Raw genomic sequence first — 24,488 nt, forward strand, 5'->3', positions numbered from 1 at the left:
CTGCTTCAAGACTCTGTAAAGGAAGTTCAGAGTTTTGTTTCTAAGCACATTTTACATAGTAAACTCAGTCGTACTGATTTATAGAGTTTAAACTGTTTTTTGTCTTTTTTCTTTTTTGGGGGGGGGGGGTAGGTCAGGATCAAAGCTCAGTGAAGGGATAGTGCCCACAGCATAATCTCTCCTATTACACTAGAACATTATGCAAACATGAGTACGTTACTACAGTTAATACACCTACAGGTGAGGGAGTTTCAGTTTTCCAAGTAGTTCAGCAAATACAACCTTGGTTCTCTTTTTTAAAGTTGTTGGACGGCTGAAGATCACCATCACCACTGGCCTTAGAGTGACTATTTTACACAAAGTTTTACAAACTTTTCATAGGATTCACCAGAATCTACTCTTACTGGTGAATGGGGAGTGATTCCTATTCAATTATCGATATCAGTTGATTCCTTATCGATTATTATTGGGTTCCCATTGGCTCCGCTTGGAGAATCACTCCATCTTTAAGCAGCATATCAAAGACCTTACATTCATGTAAATTAATTGCATGCTCTGTGGTCAAATGTTGAAGGTATTTCCACTCTTTGTTGTGATCAGTGTTTGGGTTGTTACTCAAAAAAAAGTTAATGCATTACACAAAACACTTTTCTTAAAAGTAATGCAGTACATTATTCAATTACTACCAGGAGAAAGTCATTTATTACATTTCTCCCTACGTTACTTTTGTGTTTCTCTATAAAATTACCTAAGACCCATTCAACAATATAAATCATAGGCTACAGTCCCACACACAAGAACAATCCCTATTCTAATGGGAACACACATGAGCTTTCTCCTAGTATTAAGGTATGAACACAAACCTGATGCACAAAGCAAAGATGAAAACCAGCACAAAGAGACTTAAAAGCGATCTCCACAGTAAGTCTACGTTAGAAACATGAACAGATAGAAATGGAGGCTGCAGCCTGACTGCTCATCTGCTTGTTACCTGTTGAAGTTCAGGGTCTGGCTGCTGGGCTTTGGTCAGCATTCACTCAGCTGTAACATCACTTTGGGTTTTTGGCTAGCTTAGTGCTAGCATGCTGTCTGTGCAGATGCTTGCAAAGAGTTGAAATTGCTTTAGCAGCATAATGTGGTTGTTTTTGTTCTGGATGCAGCTTTCACTTTACCATCCCATCTTCAATCTTTTGTGCAATAAAAATAAAATAAGGTCCACATCTATGACTGTGCCACTCTTTTCCTTGTTTAGGACACAAAGTGAAATAAGCTGATTGTAGCACAAGTCAAAGTGGAACCAATAAGTGAGATCAATAGGCAAGCAGACTAAAAATTCCAAGAAACTGAACTACCTACTCCTACTGGTGAATGGAGCCGACTATCTCCATCCCTGGCCTTTATTCTCATGTGCTGCAGGCATCTTGTATACCATCGTATGGAGTGCATACCCACTAATTAGTGCAAACTAACTTGTGCAAAATAACCTGTGTGCTTAAATATAGTAGATAACATATTAAAGAGCAACTCTTTTATGTTTGAGTACATCTACGATAAGGAATTATTACCAGCTTGCTAAGTGATGACGTAGCAACTCTGTTTCCTGGTCCAAGTGCCTCTTGTGTTGGATGAGTGCCTTGCTTTTTAATATGCCGGAGTGCTTTGTCATGTAACCTGCAACACAGATTGATTTTACTATGAATTTATCAATAATTATGATGCATTAATGGTAAAACAAGCTAAATATCACCTTGATTGGCAAGTTGAATTACTCCAAACATCATCAATCCCTGATATCATCAACCAGTCGAACAGCCTTATTTGGGACTCTATGCCAAAAGTTAATACAATGTAATGATTTGCAAATAACAATCAAAACAAAACTACTACACTTAAAGCTTCAAAACTTATTCATATGTTATGTAATTTCCTGTATATATAAAAATAAATAAATAAAAGTTTTATGAAACAAATACATTTCAAGAAGGTTGGGGCTGGTTTAACAAAAGACTGCCAACGTTTGATAATGGTCAAAGAAAGATGTGACAGAAGATCTCAAAACTAGTCAATTTTATTAGTAACATGATTATGAACACAAAAACATCCCAAAGAAGCAGAGTCTTTCAAAAGTAAAGAGAGCCGAGGTTTCTTGACTCTTTGAAAGAATGTCTGTAGTTCAAATATTTCAGAAAAACATTCATCAACATAAAGTTACAAAGATGTTTTGGCTGAAAACTAATATTGGCTGGAAACTAGTATTGGGCTTTCAGTCAGCGCTGGATTAAAAATAGAAACTACTCTACTTTGTTCAAAATCATTCTGTTGGCTACAGAAACTCTTTGGAAAACCAGTGTTAGTAAACATAGTTCAGTCACTGCATCACCAAATTCAGGTTAAAAAATAAATAAATAAATAACAACTGATGCATGAACAACATCCTGTAACCACAGACACATCCTTTGACCCTAAGCCATTTACAGTGGACTGTGGTTTGACAAATGTAGGACAGAGAGTAGAGGGAACATTCATTTTCTTATCAGCACACAGTTCAAAGCCAGGATACAGGAAAGAACGTTTCCATAGCACTCTGAGGCGTATGATTCAATAACGTAGACAATAGAAGCACCTTTAGTAACAATAACCATAAGTAGTTGCTTTCTGTATGACTTTCACTAACAGTCTCTCATATTGTAGAATTTTGGTCCTCTCCTCTTTCCAACATTACTTCACTTCATTGACATTTGCAGGCTCATGACAGCATTTCAATCGGTTGATGTCTGAACCTTGACTGCGCCAGTGCAACACCTTGAAACTTTTCTTTTTCAGTCATTCTGTAGTAGATTTCCTGGTGTGGTTGGAATCAGTGTCCTGTTGCATGACCCAAACCCACCACCATCACTGTGCTTGATATGCTTAGTATGAGGTGTTTGTGCTGATTTGCTGTTTGGTTTTTGCCAAGGTGGCGCTGTGCTGCTTGGCTGAATATCACCAATTGTCAGCTGTCCAAAGGACAATTTTCCAGAGTTCTTGTGTTTTTTTCTGATGCAACTTTCCAAACAAATCCTCTTTAGAGACGAGAAGCTTCCTCCTGGCAACCCTTCTAAACAAACCACATTTTCTCAGGAACTTTAACATTTACCATGCAAACTAAAGTCTGTAGAGTATGACATGTAGCTTGTGGGTATTTTGCAATTTCTCTGAACATTATGGTCTGTCCTTGGAGTGAATTGCTTGGATATCCATTCCTGAGAAGATTGTAGTATTGTGTTAACTACTACCTAAATGCTCCAGAGTAGCAAGCTGCCAAAACATCTGCTTTTATAGAGGAGGGCACATTTAATGATGATGATCAGTTATCAAGTGCATTTGGCTACTATTTAACCTCTTAATTCTTATGGAAGCAGTAAGGGTGTACATTACTATGTTTTTCACAGGAATGCAAAGAGTCTTGGGAAAATTTTCACATACCTGTACATGATGAGGGACATGGCATGGGTAATTTGCACATCTGTGAAGACCCCAATAATTTTGAATGATATCTACTGGATTTGAAGCAACATATGCTGAAATGCAGGGAGTGTCCTTATCAGGGAAAGATTTGCTTGTTTCAGCAAGACAATGACAGACCACATTTTTCATGTTTTTTAAAAAGCAAGGTTTTGTAGTTAAAGAGCCTGGGCACCAAACTGATCTGCCTGCACTCCTGTCACCTATTGAAAACATCTGAAGCACACTAAAAGACAGTACACACAAAGGAGCACACTGTTTAGCATCAAGCAAGAATGGGAAAAAAATTTGGCTTTGAAAAATTAGAGTAAACTAAACCCTCACTTTCCAAACATGGTGATGCAACACACTGAGAAGTTGCTGGGATAATACATATGTATTTTTCAAGAAACAAACAAAAAGATCCATCTCCGTGCTCCTTTCAATAAAGTACTGCCTTTAAATTATTTTGAAATCACCTTATTCTATAATAAGTACCTCAGCTTTTTGGAAACAGCAAATAATAACCAAAAAAAACAATCTTTGAAAAGCAGTTATGAGTTCATTAAATGTTTGGAGTCAAAATTAAAAATTTTGTTTATGTTGCTTTTTGACTCTAATCTATTATTGTAAATTGAAATTCTGAGGACTGAAGTACGTAAAAGCAGTGTGACGCCTTTAAAAACCAACTGATAACGCAAACATATTAAACAGTTAGCATATTATTCGAATATTTTAATACATAATTAGTTAATTGATTTTAATGGAGCAACTGACACACATGTAGATAAAAAGTGTGCTCCCCCCCCCCAAAAAAAACCCCAGAAACTCATACTTGCAAATCCATAGAAACACAATTTCTTTCCACATATGCAAGTTGGAGGAACAGGAGGTGGGTGGGAGAGGGAAATGAGCAAAGCCATCCAGCAGTATTGCTGCTTCTAGCAATGTGTGTATGAGTGTGTCAGTGCAGGTGTGTATGTTATCTTATGTGTGTTTGAGAGCCGTTCCTGCGGCAGCAGCTAAGGCGCTGTAGCAGCACTAGGTGTTATCACTCATTCTGATTCCGTATTACAGCATGACGGATGGGCCCCCGCGGGCCGGCGAGCGTCGCCACACGCTTATTACCGCAGCTCTTAAGTGGGAGTTGATTTAGCTTAAATAGGTTGTTTCATAAGGAGAAGACACCGGCGCTGTCACCACTGCTCTGCTCCTCACTACAGCAAACCACCACTCTAATTGAATAATGCCTTCTTTACATACCTATTAGGGCGCTTAGGTACAGAGTGTGCCCCAATAATTGCTTATACAACCTGGCTAATTTGGCCTTCACCCTGTGAATGCACAGACACGCACACATGCACAGACAACCCTTCTCTCCCTAATGTGTAATATTCATGTCTCTAATATCCATGGTATGTGCATGCTCTATACTAATTTTAAAGTATTGAGTGAAGCTCATTACTATTGCTCCAGTGAATTAGAAACAACAAAACAAATAGTCCTATATTTGAGTAATAAATCCAGGACTTGATACTGCATATCTAATTTGATATTTCTTTAACCTGAATCCAATGGAATCACTGGATTCTGAATGCTATAAAAGTGCAAATAGACCTACAATCTAAAGGATTAGTGTTTCATTTGCATATCACAGAGAGATATTTGAGCATGCATGTTCCAATAATACAAGCGCCATGCTGTTTAAGCGTGGAGGTGGTTACGATGGGAGGAGGCTTGGATAAAAGCACTTCGATTAACTAAATGTTGATCCATTTCCCTGTCTCCGTTGGCTTTGAGAGATTATTGCTGATGCAACAGTGCGATGGCATGTGAATTGTGCACCACTGTGCAGTGGAACCTGTGCCAGCTCTCTGTAAGTGAACAAGGCACCATGGATTCTTGCCAGCAACAACATACTCCCAGGGAAGCTGGAGTTGGCCGTCAATCATGAGCCCTCAAATGGAAATGCACCCTATTCTCACTAGCCCACCACTTCACTCGGTTTGTCAGACAGACATAAATTCATACATGTGCAAACAAACAAACACACATATACAGAGGCACTGAAAGCAAAGGAGGGGAAAATAGGTGAGCACTTTGAGGGGAAAGTTTGATAAGAATGTCTTGATTAATCTAGCAGCTCCACAAAATTTGACTGAGATTTCAGGACATCATGAACAGCATGGGAATTTTACCAGCTCAGTTGCCTTGGGTAAGAAGTGCTCAGGTTAGAAAATAATTTTACTCACTGGACAGAATTCTAAATAGATTTGGTAAATGCTAGACGTGCTATACAAGTACCAACCCCCAACCCTCCTTTAGTAAGTCCCAGTAGTTTTATATTAATTACAATTATATTCAGAATTAAAAGTGGACTTTATCTTTACACTGAGCTGAGATGCCCTTGTCCCACTTATACAAATTTCCTCTCTGGTTATGTTAACATCGAGTTTCTTATTTTAAAAGAGTGACGAACTAGTATTCAGTGTCTACAAAACCCTCTGAGGGCTTTTTTATTTTGGTTGAGTACAATGAGTTTTTATTTCGCTTGAAATAGCCAGATTTTTGGCATTCCTACACAACGAACAGCTACTGTGTTGGTGTACTCTGTCAAGTAGTCTGTCAATACTACAAAAAGGTGACATGACAGGACACTCAAGATGATGGCTTTATGGCTTGCTCCTCCTTTAAAAAGACAAACTCATCCCTTATCTGATTGGCTAGTTGTATTTACTTTGTTAGGGCTGGATAGATGATTTGATATGCAGAAATGACAGTATGCGAAGCAGTACCAACTCTTGGCAGTCTTGGGGGGGTTGTAATAAATGACCCACCAATAGGGCTTATGTTCAGTACAGTCCTGCTTATTTAGTGCAGATACACAAATTCCTTATATGTAGTTGGGTTTATGTTTATTATTACCTTATTATTTTTAAAATCATAAGCCACAATCAGCAACAGCTATTGTATGTTATTGCATAGACATCGTCATAATCGCACCAATATTCATTCTCTGTCAGAGTAGATAGATGTTAGTTAAACTAGTTGCTATCCAGCTGCTGAGAAGACACAGTGAAGATGTACTTGTCCTTTTGTGGTCAAAAGAGAAACAGTCAACTGCATACATGCATGATACCAAATCATTTTACAACTCATCCTTCCTCTGCGCAAGGAATCCAAAAGGTTTGAGATAAAAGTATCACAGACCAGCCAACCTGATTTTACTTTCTTGGAAAAAGCTGCTATTACAAAGTAACATGAATTTACCATTAAATGTTAGTAATAATCGCATATTCAGTCTCAATCATACATGCATGCACACACACCAACCCTCCACCCCCACCCTATACAAAAACACGAGCAAACACACACACACACACACACACACACACAAATCTACTCAAATACACATGGGAACAGTCACACGCAAACATTTACAAAATGTACATTTGTATAGTCTGTACACATGTGCCCACACATGCTCACAACCCTGTGGGTGCTTTGGTGTGCCAACCCGCTCTCTTTCCCATGCGTGTTGGCTGTGCCCTCTGGTTGGCGGTGATTGATGATGGCCATGGTGAGGCAGATCATTTGGATGGCCCCATCTACACAGGACGTAAATCAAATCAGCTTTGCTAATGATTCTCAGACGCTCATCTGGCAGCCATGGCCAGAACCCTATTGCATTTTGCACAGAGGGACAAAAGAAACATCAATAAGTCCCAAAACGGTTTTATTTGACCACTCGTTTCAGAAATTGATGTGCAATTCCTCAAAGATTTCATTGCGAAAGAAAGGTCCCCTCTGTGTAGGAACAATCATCACAAGTCATGCATGTGTGGTGTGTGGACATGTGTGAGAAGCCCTATGTGCATATATGGATTTCGATATGACGCGAGGTGATGTCACAATGCTGAATGGGGAGAAGATTGCTTCACTTGGATATCCAATATCAGCTCAGCACAGGTGACAAACTTAAATGTGACAAAGCAATCAACCAGGTATCGCTGGAGAAGAGAAAGAAAAACAGAGAATGAAAACTTCAGCCTTCAGACAACTCATGCAGTCTCTGGATCGGTCTGTGGATCCAATCCTGTTGCTAGCTGTGATGTGATGGATAACCCTGGCAGGCGAGAGGACCTCAGCCCTCAGGCCTCCATGGGTGACCCATTACAACTTTTCATTAAAGCGTCTGTCTGATGCACCGCCTTGATTTGTCCATAATTTATGATGCCATTACAAGCTAATTAGTGCCAGGATCCCTCTGCCCTGCTCAGCACGCCAGGCCCTTGGCAGTTAAGAGGGCACAAACCGCTGGCATTGGTTTCCAAATACTAGCAAAGGCTACTCTTCATAGACTTTTTGTTCAATGCAAAACGCTTTCACAACAAAAACTAAGGATAAACAAACAGCTCCTTTACAAAATAACATTTTACGTCATGCATAAAAAGCATGAAAGTTATTTTCAATCATTATCCAGGTGTAAAGCAGAAATCTGTTCTTAAGCTCTTTGAATCTGTTTTGGTGCTTGCGACTCCCTGTCATCACTTCACAACTAAACCGTGGCACAAGATTGACCTTGTCCTTGAATTTGCTTTTGGTTTCTGTAGGCTTTGATCTCTCGTAGCTATCACTGCCAGTGCTCACTCTCACTTTATCCTAAAGCAAACCACAGCATCTGCTGCTGCAGTTTTTATAGTCTTTGCAATAATTACCACGCATGCAGCACAGAATTTTGCATGCTCTGGATTGCTGCAAACCAGAGCGTCTAGAGTACCAGATTAATAGATGAGATTATCCTAAGTGTCCCGTTAAACACGAAATGAAAATTTGAATTTCTTTGTCTTTACAGTTATTTGACCTTAGGTGGAGAGGACGTGCAAACTTGAAAATGTGAATCATCTGAATACAGAACAAATGTTTAACAGCAGCCTAACAGAGCAGAGAGTGACTGTCCTCAGCAGCTTGTCTAAGGATTGGAGAAGGGGGGGTGTCTCATCAAAGCCAGTGCACCCATGCATGAAAGTCAATCCACTGCTTGTGTGTGTTTTATTTATTCATTAGTGACACGCGGCTTGAAAAGGAAGAAGAAAAAAGACAAGAAAGTTCCATTCAAATAAGCATGGCATCCCTGGAGCAGGATTGTAAGAGAGAACAAGAAGGGGGAGAGATAAAGTGTGTACGCGATTGTGTGTGTACGTCTGTGTACGTGTTTATGTGTGCGTAAAACAGGGTGCTAGAGAAAAGGGAGATGAGGGAAGAGTGGGATGACTTCTTTTAATTTGGGGAACCCCTCGGGGGAAATCGAGCCCGTGAACACGCAATTACGACAGTCATCAGTGAACCGCGCATGTGAGGAAGTGGGGCATTGAGCGTAAAAAGAAAATATCAGGATGGAGAAGGAGGAAATAATTTGAAGTATTATTATCTCAAGTCTCAGTCACCCTGCCCCCACTGATAATCAGTTAAATACAGATCCTAGTGTACAAAGCACACACACATCTCCCCGTGCTTTATTTTGGAAATGATGAATCTAACTAATACACAGGTAATCTATTACAATTAACTGACGGCAATGATGGTGGGGGAGGGGCAAGGCCATCATCACTGGCCAATTATCATCTTATTATGGATGTTAAGTGGCCTCATATTAGGGTCAATGCCCCTCATTTCAAGGGAGAAAATAATTGTTAACCTCTGTAATAGTGATACACAGAAACTATTTAACACACCCCAGGGGGATCTCTGCAGCCTCATCAGCACATCGGCCGGAAGTTCAAATTACTTTTAAACAGAGGACTGCACTTTTCCTGTGTCTTTACATGACAAGGGGAGTCAAACATTTTATGTAGATACTGCAAGATGTTATATTTTGGTGTTGTATAGAGCTATCTTATCCTACGTTACATAATACAATGCAGAAAAATATGCAAGGGGTCCATAGAAATGTTTCCTTCAGATAGACTCCATTGTTTGTGTTAGCAATGTGTTGAATTGCTAACTAGTATGTGAAATACACTGCTGAAAAATAAACAAAAATCCAGTATCAACTGATCAGCTACATCTTACATCCACGCTAGCATTTTTGCCTCCTTTATCTAAGAAGCCATGCAGACAGTGGTGCCGTGTATTGGGAGAAGTTTACAAGTGGTGTGGTGAATTTAAAAAAAAAGAAGAAGAAAGAAATCAATAATAAACTAAAAAAAAAAAAACTTTCAACAAAAAAAACTTTTTTGTAAACTGTTTTCCACCTTTATTTCATTTTTACGTCTACTCCATATTTAAAACAAAAAAAATGCAATATAAAATACATGTCTTTGAAGTATTAATGTAAGCTCCATATAAAAAAATGTATTGTTTACAACGAGTCAGACTAATTACTTTACTGCTGTATTTGACAAAATAACCCAGCTGCATACATTTCACACAATCAACAGAGACACACAGTCAATATTAAAGAAGTCGGGAATTCACTGTTGCTGAACACATGACCGAGATACAATTACACCAATTTTAGGTAATTGCATTTTGGACTCATGGCAGGTAGAATAAACTTAAAGGGAAGTCTGAGATTTGGTCCCTTTCAAAACAGTATATGCAATGGAAATGGAAAGTCCTCTGAGGGTATATGCTGCGCTGCAGTCTCCCTCCACAGTGCACAGGAAGAGACGAGAGACCTAGCTAAGTGTTTTCCAATAACTTTTTCTTTTGAGTCAGGTGAAACTAAATCCATTTAGTTTGTAGATAACAGTCAATCTTATATGAATGACTCTCCTAAGTCAACCTGGGGTATATGATTTTAGGAAATCACTATTTGCAAATAACTTTCAATTTCTTTCCAGCTTAAATCAAGTTTTTCAGGAAATTCTCTTTGTGGTATATTGCATCTGGCTGAGTGGCCTTTATTGTGCTGGCTCTCAGGTGGGCTTTTATATGGGAAGGCTGGACCCCGGGGTCCTGTGTCGCCTCTGGCAGATATTGAGACAGACACTGGAGTGACGATCTTTCCCAATAGCCTGACTGCCTCATTCAGCAAATTCTCTAAGTGAGTTACCTGTCTAGGAGGGTGGTTTAGATAGAATGAAACACTCACTTGTCACTTATATTAACCCTCTTATACCCCTTATCCCCCACCAGCACCTCCCACCAAACCCCAGAACCTCATACTATTGCTTCCACCCTTTTTTCCCCACCTTACAAAATCCCCATCTTTTTTCTTTTCTCCCCTACATTAACCCGCAATTCTCCCCATCACACCCCCTGAAGCCAAAATCATCTTCATTTTGCATAATGCTCCATTTAAACTGATAGCAGTGACATAAGGAGGGTGAGATGGAGAAAATGGGGCATCATCAAGCTTTGTTCGCTCTCTCTTTCTCTCTCTCTAGCTGGCTGGCTGTGACCCCTGGTGGCAGTTATGATCCACAAGGTCACAGTTGGTCCGTTGTCCCACGAGCCACACAGAACTTCGTCCTCCAGTAAGCGTGCTCCTACGAGGCCAAACAGTCAGTCTACGACCCCTCCTTAGCACAAACACACACCACACAGTATATACACTATATTCTGCTCATCCATCTACCAAGCCTTACTCCATTCAGCCACCACCTTGTGCTAGTCAAGTGTGGTTCCGTGAAGCAGGAGGAGCAATGTAAGACAGGAAATCTATGACACTGTCAACATGACACTGATTCATGGCTTCCGTGAATGTGTTGCATGGAAGTGTTGCTTTTTTATCAACTAGTTACGGGTCATTTTGACATAGCGCAGCCATGCTAGTGCACAAAAATATTTAAAAATCTGGAGTTCTTTCGCGAAAGAAATAGCTGAAAAAACAATTCATGAAAAAATACATCTTTTTTTTTTTTTTAAACAGACAAATTATTACAATTATTATACTTTTTTTTTTACCGTCCACTGGAAGTGTTGGGTAAAATGAGTTACTGTGATCACATTACAATTTTTAGTAACACAATAATTGAACTACACTAGCTAAACTAAATCCTAAATAACTAAATACTACATTCAGTAATCACATTACAATTACAAATTTTTAAACTAATATTATAACAGTTCAAGAATTATTTACACAACAGGCAGAACAGAGGAAAAATATATCAAATGCCTTTTTCTTTCTTTATCATTAAGCTTGTTGTTGTTTGTTTTTAAGTGGCGATGTGGACATTACTGTTTTTTTATTGCACAAAAATACAAGATCCTATGAACACACCATCAGCGCTTTGCAAGCTGCAGAGACAGGATGTATGCAGTGTATGCTGATCCCAGCCCAGCAGTCAGAGCCTGACCTTCAACAAATAACAAAGGCAGTGACAAGTAGTGATGTGTGTAGCATCGTAGCATCCATTTCTACATGCACATGTTTCGACAGTAGCAAAACCAGCTTTGGGCTGGTTTTCAACTTTGCTCAGTGTTGTCGCCTTTCTGTACAAACTTAACACTAAGAGAAACATCCTGTGTGTCCTCATTTGACCTCAACCTTCCCTTTTAGCACCCAAGGTTAGAGTTGACTTTGAAAAAAGAATTTCAAGAAACCATATTGAGTAATATATCCTACGAAAGTTCATGAACAGCACTTGGAATCTCAAGGTTTTACCCCTCCGCTGTAAAAGCCTGATGGGGTATTTTCGTCACCCTGCCGGGTCGGCGGCTGAGCAATGTGAACTATTTGTGAATGTGATAATACAAGAACGAGGCGAGGTAGAAGCTTTAAACTGATACCATTGGTGTGTCTACGAGGAGGCTGAGGAGTAGCACTGGTGGCTGCCGGTATTTTTGAAGCTTATAGCAGCTTCAGCAAATTCAGCTCAAGTCATATGGGTAAAGATTAAAAAAAATACATACATACAACATTGTACGACTGCACAATGACACAAAAAGTTTAATATACTATACTAGATTTTCCATATTAACAATGCTGACATCAGTTTAAATTAAAACAATGCGATTAGGGATTTAAAAAAAAAACAAAAAAAAAAAACAAAACAAAAAAAACAGGCTGACGTCAGCAGTTTATAATAAAAACATCAATTTTAGTATCGCCCTTGTCTTCTGGGGGGAGTTGAATTCTTTGTTTTTGCTTTTTTAATGTTGGGTGGTACTGTACTGTAGGTTATCAGTTCATAAAAAATGAACAGAGAACAGGTCTTTCAGAGGTTGTTAAGGGTTAAAAACTAGAAGAATTACACTTTTTGAAAACAAGTAAATTTGCCATATTAAACACTGTGGAAAAGATCAAGATGTCTTGTTGTGGAAATAGTTTGCTGCCGACTTATTTCCACTAGTTATGTTTCCTTAATGATGAACATTATGTAAGTTTGTCTTGATGAGCACATTTCCCGGATGTCACCAATAAATGTATAAAAACAAACAAGATTTTGGATGTACAAGCTTTTCCCCAGGCTTCAGCAATTTGTAAATATAGAAAGCACACTGTTGATCCTAAATCAACTCATCGTAGCTGTCAACATTTATTCTGTTTATGTATCAGATATTACCAAGAAACAGAGTAAATATTCAGAAAGAGGTTCGGACAAAAAACAATGACAGAAGCAAGCACTGCCGACATCTCTATCCATCTTTCCCCGTGTGACGCGTTCTTAAATATTCCAATCGAGAAGTGGGCAGAGACACAACACAACCTCATGAATTCAAATGCTGGATGCCCGGAATGCCAATGGTTTCAGTCTTTCCTGCTGCTACCAATTTATATTTTCCATATGGGTCTTTAAACGGCAAATGGAAGTCAGTCTGTGCCCTTTTATCCCACCCGCCGCCCCCCTGGGGAGAACAACGGTCAAAAGTCAAGGAAATTCTGATTTCTCTGCAGAGCACACCAAGGGCACCTAAACACAAACCAAACAGCTCCCACCATGCCTGAGCGTTGGCAAACTTGTGCTCCCTCCCTCAGAGATCTACTAGTATTCTAAATGGTAATTATTACACACTCACACACATACACGCACAGCGCATGGTCTGCACAGATGAAATGCAAAAGACAAAGAGGAGAAAGGGAGGAGTTCTGGGAGAAACTGAAAAGAAAATGAGGTGTAGTGGAAAAAAAAGGAGGTGAAATATAGCAAACTAGGAAAAAAAAGAGAAAAAGTAAGAGGGAAAAAAAAAGTGGTGGGTATGTAAATGTGGAGTCAGAGAGTTCAGGAGGAGAGAGCGAGTATAATGTGCTGAGCTGACCTGGGGGCCGCGGGGCTGAGTGTCCAGGGCCCGGTGGGGGACGGTGGCCAGATCTCTGCGGTTATCATTATGTTGAGGGGGATCTCTTCTCCATCCTTCCCTCAATCCTCCCTCCTCTTCTATCTCAGACTCCATTTCTCTCCCAGGGCAAAGGTGAGTCGGGCTGGGGAGCAGAGGAAGGTGAAGGGTAACGCAGGGCGAGCTCAGGGTCGGTGGCTGTCGTTAGCAGTGCAACTTGACCTGCTCACCCATAACTTGAAGTTTTACTCCCAAAGTTTTTTCCATCTTTTTTTTTTTTGTCATGCACTGTCTTGTTCTCTCACTGCTGCCAGACCAAGCTAAGATAAATGAAATGTCCTCTCCTGAATTTTAATAGGTCAAACGTGTCACTATGGGAACTTGTTGGAAGTAGTTTGCCAAAAAAAGTCTCGGACTCAAACGATAGAGATGATCACAGAATTCTTGCATCCATGATAACAGTTTTTTATGAATGTCTTGTGTATAATACATTATAAGCACTTTAATAAGACAAAATACGTAGACGATTCATGGTCTGTGTTATAAGAAAGACTGAATGAATTTGAACCTGGCAACATAAAAAGAAGTAAATCCACATGTACAACTTCAGCTGGGAAAAAAATGCTTCAGACACGTTGTGACTATTCTCCCACAAATTTTGGATTCTCCTGATGTCACTGACAATCAAAAATGGGACAAACCTGTCCCTCATCACTGTTTGAGGGCAACTGATACAGAGACAGGAGGAACAGCTTGGAGAACTTGGCAAAAGTAGTAAACAGCCCGACTGATAAATAGCACTTTTCTACAACATTAACCTATACAAGCACTTTTTCTACACCTAACTGCTTTCTATCTAAAATTCACGCACATTCATATAAATGCATGGAAGACGAACTTGGGGTTCAGCATCTTGCCCAAAGATACTTATGCATGCAGACTGGAGGCTTAGCCATACAGGGATCGAAACACCAACCTTCTGATTACTTGATGACCTGTTCTACCTTTTTCTTCATAAGTTCTGAATTCGACTGATTAATAAGACCAGATGTTACAATCCCTGAGAGTATAGCACAATATAAACACTATGGTTACGTATCACAGTTTCTGCCTTTCATCTGCCTCCTCAGTGGCATCCTCTCAAGGCTTAGTCAGCTATGCTCTCTGGAACGCATAACAAATCATATGCAGTCACAGTACTTCATGTAGCACTGACCCAAACGCACTGGCTAGGTCTAGAAAGACCACATGCAGGTCTTTCTTTTCTTTATCACCTGTGTCTGTCCCTACCTTCTGAACTGAGGTGTCAATTAAGTTGTTGTTTTTTTAGCAGGAATACAAAAACCTTTGAATCTCATTCCAACTATTGGTTGTTTTCTTCCTCCTTGGGTGTAAGGGCCAAATATGTGAGGTTTTCCTAAAAAAAACTCCAGCACCTGTATTTACACAAGTAAAATGAGATGAAAAGGTCTCATAACAGCTTTTATAATGGGCACAAGGTTTTATACGTTCAGCATTCCCAATGCTTTTTACCTCCATGTGTCAAATACCTAGCCCTGCGACAGACCGGCAACCTTTCCAGGTTGTACCCCCGCTGTCGCCCTATGGCAGCTGGGATAGAGTCCATCCCCCTCGTGACCCTGAATTGAATAAGTGGAAGAGAATGGACGGATGGATGGTTTCACAAGGATACTTTAGACAGGCCTGTAGGGCTAGACCTGTCTTAATTTAGCACCAAATAAATATTGACAACTTACCCCGAGGCTAAGTAAAGCTTAAGACTGATGTTACCATGGTAACGATCACTGACACTTGCTTTGATTAGTTACACTCAACCAAAAAAAAAGAAAAACAAAAAAGGAGAGCATAGTTCACAATTTGTGTGCTAACCTTCTAATGAAAAGAGAAAAGGGAAAGTGTTTGTAGAGATCACAGAAACCTGTGGAAAATACACAGCAGTGAGCTTGTCACTCGTTTTTGTTTGCCCAAGAAAACTATCCTGAGCCAGACTAAAGACACCAAACGGGTGTCACGTTCAAGGACGACAATAGCAAGCAAACCTACCTGTTAGATACTGAGATAGCAGCAGTCAGGTGGCTGTGGTAGTCTCAACTCTGCGGCTATAAATATTATTCTGTATTTATCTTGTCTTTATTCCCAGTCTTACTGGTTCTTTGCATTTCTTAAGATTTGTAATAGCTGCAATAAACGCTGAGCAAGGCCACTGCTGCTGTCAGCCTGTGTATTAAGATACCTGGCATATTAAACATACATACAGACAGCTTTCATTTCAGCTTGTTATTAACTATTTATAACAGCCTAACAAGCACACTGTGGTTCTGTAAAACATGCCAGCAGTGGATTGGAGCAGTTGAAACGCTCATTTCATATTTAAGCTTTCTGGACATGTGAGTTCAGTTTATATACAGCCCCATAAATCCATTATAATATCTTATGAGTGTGTTCATAATGCATTATAGGCCATGACCTTTATACAAAGTCTTAGCCGTGTTTTTTTTAATGAATCTCGGCATCTGTTCAAGCAAGCCATAAAAAAGAATATACAAACACAGTCCGGCTTTCTCTGTGCATATATAACATGGCATAGCATGCAACAAGACAGGGTCTGTGCAGAAGTGATTAGAAATTAAGACAGTCTAATTTCATCTCTTCTGTAGGGCTGAATGATTCCACAGTGTCTAGATGTTTTTTGTTTGTTTAGCTTTGTTTTTTTTTTAAAAAGGGCAGATGAGCGAAAAAAGGAGTTCAAGTAGTAGATGAGAAGGTATAAGGACCCTTACACCTTAGATCTATGAGATCAAACACACACATGCCTGTCTAAAACACATAGCACTTTCCACAGATTAGAAATCATCCCAGTTTACAAAAGCTTTGCTCCACAAAAGGTGTTCTTTTCACAGATACGCAGCCGTCGCCACAAAGAAGAGCCCCGGGCGTTTCATTGTCAAGCTCTTTCTTTTCTTTTCTTTGCCGCCAACAACACTAGCCTCTTTATCAGTGCAATTACAGCACAAACAGACTCATCATTGGCCCAACTGTCCTCTCCTATCACCTTTATTTCCACAAGCAACCTAATTAGTCCTAAAGAGAGAAAAGCCAATAAGCAGAGGAGAGCAGAGAGGCAGAGAGAGAAAAAAAGAGCAGCTATCATGTCCATTTGTGTGGGTTTGCAAACGCAGTTTGTGTTTGTGTGTGTGCATTGGTGTATTTTTCCACTCTGTTTTTCCATTTCTTTTTGTTGTTGTTGTTGTTGTCCTCACTCTTTCTATCTCCTTTTTTTTCCACAGAAAGAAAGCCTTCAAAGGAGCGATTGTGCAGAGCGGCTGAAGTGGTCTGTTGGTAAGCGGACAGCAGAGCAACACAACAAACATGGCTAGCACTAATCAGGGCCCCGGCTAATGTAAACAATGTCATTTTTTGCCCTTAATGAGCCAATTTTCCGCAGATATGAGAGGGCTAACAATTGGGGCAGCGCCTTTGATGTGATTCATCTGAAGGTTTGTTTGTGATCGCTTGGCACTTTTTGTTGGAAGCCCTGCGCCCAGCTGCTTTCATCTACCCCTGAAAAGAGAGAGCCACGTCTCACTTGGGTATAGAGAGAGGGGGGAATAAAAATAATAATTTTCTTTTCTTTTCCCCCCTTCTTTTAAAAGACAACCGCCCTCCCCTTTTATTATAAACTAGTCCTAATCAGCTGACCAGCCCCCTCCTCCTTGTCTCCTTCCCCTTTACCCCCCCCCCCACACACACAAACACAAAATTTTGTGAACATGCATACAAGACTGAAGCAGAAGCAACCATGAGGGATCTGAAAAAAAAAAAAGGAAAAAAAAAAAAGGGAACATGGTTCATGCCGGGTGTCTATAGTGATCAAATAGCGAACTCATTAAAAGGCACCCCGGTGTGCGAGCAGTGGACACTGACAGGGCCTTCATTAACATGGTGCTGACAAAAGGTGAGGCAGACCAAAGAGGCAGCCGGCAGGCCAGGTGTGTGTGCCGCGGCGCTTTTCAAGATGGCACCATAGCCAGAGGCGGGCAGGCTGGCAAAGAGCACTCCATCAAATGGCATACTGACCAAGAACAAGCTGGTTCTGGTAAAGGAAAGAAGATATAGAGATAAAGAGTTTCCGGTGTGTGCACAAAAAGTTTCGACGTTCACTGCATTCAAGTCAAACTTTTTCTGCGTCCAAGTGATGATCCATTTCATCAAGTGAGTCTCTCCACAAAGTTCGCAGTCCGGTGCCGATTATCATAATAAAGTGAACTCTTCAAAGTTCAGTAAAAGGCCACAAGAACACACAAAAAACAACAACAAAACAGGAAAGAGGAGCGAGAGAGGGCTATTGATGTAATGAAGGTAGTCAAAGGTAGTATCCACGGGCAATACATCGCCTCATGTCCAGGCCTATTGCAATCAATCACTGGAGCTGAAGTGAAGTCAACTCCAGGCTAGTCAGTCAGCCAGGCCCCCCTTATAACCATGTATACGCACATTATATACACACATACACACACCTCTGCCTGCCTCTCTGGCCATGAGTCAGGGGCCCTCTGGGGCCAACCACACGCTCACACACATACACACACTCTGCACCTGCTGGGCCCTGCAGTTACCAGCTGTCAACTCCACGTGTTCTTTGCCGTCTGTTTAGTGTGTGTGTGTGTGTGTGTGTGTGTGTGTGTGTGTGTGTGTGTGTGTGTGTGCGCGCGCGCAAAGAGTACAGGGTTGCTGCAAAGTTACAAGCATCAGTTGGGCCATGGACAGAGAAGAAGAAATGATGCGGGCCGTTCAAGGACATTTATTTGCATTCAACAAATGCTTCAACAAAAACCAATTAAAATTTCTTAACCCACAAACACACATTAAGGCCAAAAAACCGAGACAGTTATGTGCTAAGAAAGCTCCCCAAAGAGCACACACATATTATGTCAACCCATCTCCCTCTTCACAGTCAGGTCAACCTGAACAGTAAAATGTCAACAACAAAAATAATAAAGTTTTTAATCAAGCTCACAGCGGCTGGATCGGAACCCTCACAACTAATGATTTCTGAGTTCTTTCCAAGTTCTCCTCTGTGTGTCTGGTTGCACAAAAAAATAAAACTAAAATCATTTTTTAAATATTATTTTCTGATTAAATGAAAAAAATAAATTCTAACTTAGTTCATTGCAGTGCTGCAGAAGTCTTGAGAGAAAGAGGTATAAGCTGTTGCAACATGACATAGCAAAAAAAAGTGCAAACTAACCAGTGATGGGTTCACTCTCAGTAGAAAAAATGTTAACCGTTAAAACTGGAAAAAAAAGACCCATTACAGCATTTACCTCTAGGGCATGACCTTAATCCTAAGCTCCCTCCCCATCTCTATAAAGGACAGAGAGATAGGAAGCTAGGTTAAGGCAACAATGAAAAACGTGTCTGTTTTGGGGGGAGAGAAGAAAAAAAAAAAATCAATAATGTGTTGTGATGTGAAACTGATTCCCACTGGATCTCGCTGTGTTCTGTACAAGCCTATTCTCTGTGTGGCCCTGAGGTAAGTAGTGTACTTTGTTACTGTGTGTAGCAGTAAGCCTTGGAGACCTGTGCAGCGATTAAGCCGTACTGGAGCACATTAGCTCAGGCCATGTCATGGCAGGCTGAAATGGGTCTGGCATGGAAGGAAAAAGGATGAAGAGAAGGGTACACCAGAGGGAAGTAGATGAAAAAGGGTATCAAAAGGGAATGAAATGAAAGAAAAAAAGACAGGGCAGGGAGAGAAGAAAAATGTGACGGGCGGATAAGGAACAAAGATAAAAGAAAAAGGGGGGAAAAAAAGGACAGGAAAAAATGTGTTGGAGAAATGACATTTGTTTGACTTCATGTCATGAGGTCTGCGCATCGTCATACAAGGTTTCATTCCTACACGGATGCATTTCCACCTCCAGAGAAAGAAAAGGCACATAGCAAACCCGAGACACTTCGTGGTGTCACAGCTGACAGCAAAGAGAAAGAAAGTAGGGATGGCTAGCAGGAGTGATGGAAGGGTGGAGAAGGATGGCGCGAGGAAAAGAGAGACAGGACAGAAGCAGAGAGAGTGACAAATTCCCCGCTGATGACTATTTACAGGCTATTCCCCCTCACCACGGAAACCCGAGGCCTCAACCCCGCTTTCTCATTTTCTCCTCTTTATTTATCCATTTCCTCCCTTCTGTGGTAAATTTGTCACTTTTGCATAAGGCTGCTAGTGTCAGGGCGCTGGTGGAGGAGGGAATGGCAATATGAGCAACTCTAGGTGTGATAGAGAAAGTGGGGATGATAATAGAAGAGGAGACGGAAAGGAGCTGATGGCAGCATTTCTTCCCTCAATCTCTGACCATCTTCCTAAATTCCCAACCCCCCTCTCTTGTTCCGTCCCCTCTTTGCCCCTTTCACCCACCTCTCCCTCCATCGCTCCCTCTCCTACACCGACCCTCCTCTCTTTCACTCCTTCCTTTCTCTCTCCTCTGCCTCAGCCCACCACTCCACCTCCCTCATCTCTCCAGGAGGCAGTTGTCAATCAAGTGCGTCTCCCACAATCCCTCTGGAGCTCATTGTGCCCGCGGTCGCTGGCGGAGGCAGGCGTTGCGAGGCGGCAGAGAGCCGCAGATGGAGGGAGTGCTGTCAATCATTGTCACTAATTATTAATTTCTGTCACTCAGGCCCCCATGGCAGCCACGTAGTGGGGGCCTCTCACTCTCTCCGTCTCTCCCTCCTTTCCTTCTCCAGCCTCCTCCTCGCTACTCATTCAGCTAGTTGGTCTGCATCCCTCTGTCCCTCCCATGCTCAGTCCCCCTCTACCTCCCTTGTCCCTCGTTAAAGTCTATGCCTCTCCTTCGCCTTTGCTTCTTTCATTCGGGTCACTTGATCTTTCCATTTCTCCTTCCTCCCTCTCTCACGCCGCACTACAGACTCTTTCCCCTCTTGTCCCCCTCAACACTCCCAGGGTGAGTTGATTTGGTATGCCAGCCTGGCCACAAAAAGTTCAACCTTTCATTATGTGGTTCACGTGCACTCAGAACTGCCCCTTCTCCTCTCCCATCACCAGGTCAGTCCCCCTGACTCTCTGCTCTCTTTTAATTGTATTCTCCCCTCTCGCCCCTCTCAGACACCCTCCCACCACTTCAACACACAACATCCAGCTCCTCCTCTAATTCATTAAAAATCAAAAAAAAAAAATACATTTAAAAAGACCTGCTTAACACTTTCTTCTATTTTCTCTTTCCCCCCCCCTTTTTTTTTAAAGCTCAGACTTGGCAGATCTTTGTTCGGGTTCTGATTTGATTTGGTGAACTTGGTGTTTTCAATTTGCACACCGCCGCTTTCACCTGTGATGTCACAGTGATGGCGGCTAATGAGGGAGGCCTGACCCGCATGTAGCTGCGACTGAGGACGGGGCCAGTCCACTTCGCTAAGGGTTCTGATCTGCTCCTACCCTCACCTCATTACCAGAGGCGGTGGGCTGGGAGGCAAAGAAGAGAGAGAGAGAGAGGGAGGGAGTTGGTGATTAGGAGTTTGAGCACACACACCCACAGTCATTCACAAATATTCATGAAAACACTGCATACACACAAGGCCAGATTCTTTATATTCTCATTCCATATATGCACACACATATGCTACACAAACATAAACAACTGCCTTTATAAATACATACACTAAGATGCATTCTTACTAAACACACACACTTTTTAACCATACAGCCTTTGCACACACATTCATCCTATAATATGCCCACACAAGCATTTTTTGGCCACAGACATGGATGCCTAAACTAGCACATAGTGTATCTGCCTAAGACATTAAACATCATGTACATCTGTGTTTTTACACCAAAATAAAAAGCAAAAACATGCACGATATCAACGACACACACAGTTTGGCATACTGACCGTTTATGTCAATCACTACAAAGTTGTGCTGCGCATCCAAACTTTGTTCAATACCACACTTCTAGTGCAGATGCCCACATTTTAATGATACCAAATGCGCCGGGCTGTGTGTGGATGAAATCAATATTACATGAAGACATTTAGAATATTTCAATTTGATGGCACGTTGATAAATAAACTCAGCTTTTTGGGTTTGAATCCAAAAGTGGGAGTGTGCATATGTGAGAATTTCTCTTAATGTAGGTTAGATCAGGCAGGAATACGGTTAATTTAATAAACTTAAAGCTACATGTGGGGAAATGAACACTCCACACAGAATATGGACCTCATCTCCTCCTGGATTACTATTCTCAACAGACCTGTGCTACTCTAATGAGGGGCAGAGGAAGAGGCCAGCTGGACACCACTGATCCTTCACCTCCCTTCCTATCTATACCTAGTGAAACCATCCACCTACCCTGCTGCTCCTCTGCTCCCACAAGCCCCCGCGTGCCCTCCAGTCCTGCTCTGCATACAGCCATTAGCACCCCTCTACCCCTAACCTTCTGCTTCTCTGCACCCACCACTCCCTCCACCTGCCCCTCCTCTCTCTCTCATTCTTTCTCTTTAGTGTCTGCCTCCATCCTTTCTTCCGTCTCCTCTCTCTGCTGTCACTCCGTTTTCCTGGGCACCTGTCACTTTTCCCTTTCACTTTTCCCCTGTATTCCAACCTCTGTTGTTTTTTTTCCTTTCTCTTCCTCCATCTTCTCTTTCTCATCTCCTCTTAGCTGTCACTGTCTTTCTCTCCTTATCTGATTGTCTCTTCACTCCTTCCATCTATACATCCTTCTTACTCTCTCTCTGTCACCACCTCCTCCCTCACCACCTCCCTCGTGTCTGTGTTTTTGTGTGTGTGCGTGTCAGCATTCAGCACCTCAGTGGAGACAGGGTTTATTGGGGTAATGCATTTATCACTGCTGCAAGCCAGGGCCTCACCTCCTCCTTTGAGCCAGTGAGTAATGAAAATAGGATCACTTCTGACAACACTCTGCAACACACACTCGGACTCACACAGATGCACTCTTACGCACACACACACAAAAACACATATTCGTGAATGTTCCTCAAAAACGCTTGCATTTAAATATCAACATCGATGAAAGGCAAACTTCCAAGGAACCGAGGAGATTCTTGTGCTCATAAACTCAGAGATGCTTGCCAGCTCTCCAAATCAGCTCTCCTGTCACAAAAAGTGCCTTCTAGTATTTTTTTAATAATAACTATATGTAATTACTAGTTCTTACGCTTTCTTTCAGAGAAAGTAGTTAGTTAACCCATTACTGTAAGCAATAATTATTAAATAATTGCTTATTTAATTACACAGAAATGAGAAAATGTGTTCTGTGATACACCAAATTTACATTATCTTGACTTTAACATTGATTACATAAACAATTACCCAAATTTCTGAGAGGCAAATTGAAAAGTAATCTATCAAAACATCTATTGATGTATCTGACCTAAAAGTGATATTAGAAAAGTGCTAAACACTTTAGCATTTAAGTGATATCAACATCTTTCAGCGAGGCTTGAAGCATCTAAAATCATATTCAAATTTTAGCTGGAAAAAAAGAGCAAAACAAAAGAATTTTGCGCGGTGCAGGTGGGAAAGCTATTATCTTAGTAAATAACTACAGGCTACAACATTATTAGCCCCATATCACAAACTTTGCAGCTGCTGAGCAAAAATGTAGAGATGCCACTGCAGTTTTTAATATCGCACAGTTTGGACACTAACAACTTAAAGTCTGCACATGATAAACTTGGAGAGCTGTTCAATAATTTCCTGATAGAATACTTAAAAGAGCAATTTAAATAATAAGTGAAATTCACTAAGTGTGCCTAAATGTTGGCTATCTAATGTCAAACAAAACCTTAGTGTCAACAAACATAACATTATGACAGCTTGGGAGTTTAGCGGGATTCTCAGACCTGTCGCCATATATGCTTCAACTGAAATTCACAGATATTCCAAAACCATCTCCAAATGATTGTCTATAGATGTGACAAGTCTGTTAGGGAATCCGGTGTATAATACCTATAATATGCACTCATCTGAAAACTAGAAATATCCTGCAAAAATGGACTATACAAAAGCATCAATTATGTCCATTTTGACCTTGCAGGAAAGTTTGATGTATATCTCAGTAATCTGTGTCTACACATTACTGAAAACAAAATTTTCTGGTTGGTTAAGTTGGTACCCTAAGTGAATTTCAGCCCCTGAGAATATATGTAACTGCCAAATTCTGTCAAACAATCACAACCACCAACAATGACAGTACTGAGCTAAGCCTCAAATTCAAATATTGTGTTGCACCTTAAAAAATACTCCACTGCATATAATTTCTACTACATTATGAACTTGGAAGACAACAAAACTTTCTTCCAAATTCATTTTGCTGCATTATAAGACCGCTGGACTCACTTGCCACAGTTCTGAACTAACATCTTTTATCATGTGGAATCGAAAGGCAACATGTCTGACTATTTCAGCCGTGGTTTCCTAGGGAGAAAGAAATCAGGTAAGGATCAAGTGTTAATGGCCAGGGGTGCCTGTCTAATCCCATTTGGTCTGGCAGTGTCGGGGAGGTGGGGGAGGTCTTCACCAGTTTAAAACGATACCATCACCACAGGTATTCGAGCTGGGCTCAGATTGGCCTTGACAGAACAAAACATCGCCGCAGCAAATGACTCAAGCACCTCCCATTACATCAAACTCGAGAAGACAAGGTCAGATCGGCAGCGACATAAAGTTTAAGCTTAGAAAACAAACTTCTCTTCAAACTGCACTCTCTTAAACGCAGCGTA

General features: G+C 41.0%; 1 long non-coding RNA gene across 5 annotated transcripts in view; it reads right to left on the minus strand.

Moving 5' to 3' along the window:
* The window catches only part of LOC102078505 (uncharacterized), a 60,191-nt gene that overhangs the window by 33,795 nt on the left and 1,908 nt on the right, over window positions 1–24,488 (minus strand). For 2 of the 5 annotated variants that reach the window (XR_003222210.1, XR_002063724.2), the window contains exon 2: window positions 13,693–13,855. This is a non-coding gene — a long non-coding RNA (uncharacterized LOC102078505). Of the gene's footprint in view, window positions 1–1,565; window positions 1,672–6,965; window positions 7,092–13,692; window positions 13,856–24,488 lie in introns of those variants that run through there. The other 3 variants (XR_002063725.1, XR_266600.2, XR_003222209.1) reach the window with 3 other exon arrangements.

The sequence above is a fragment of the Oreochromis niloticus genome, linkage group LG11 (assembly GCF_001858045.2).
Source record: "Oreochromis niloticus isolate F11D_XX linkage group LG11, O_niloticus_UMD_NMBU, whole genome shotgun sequence".
In the NCBI taxonomy this organism is placed as follows: Eukaryota; Metazoa; Chordata; class Actinopteri; order Cichliformes; family Cichlidae; genus Oreochromis; species Oreochromis niloticus.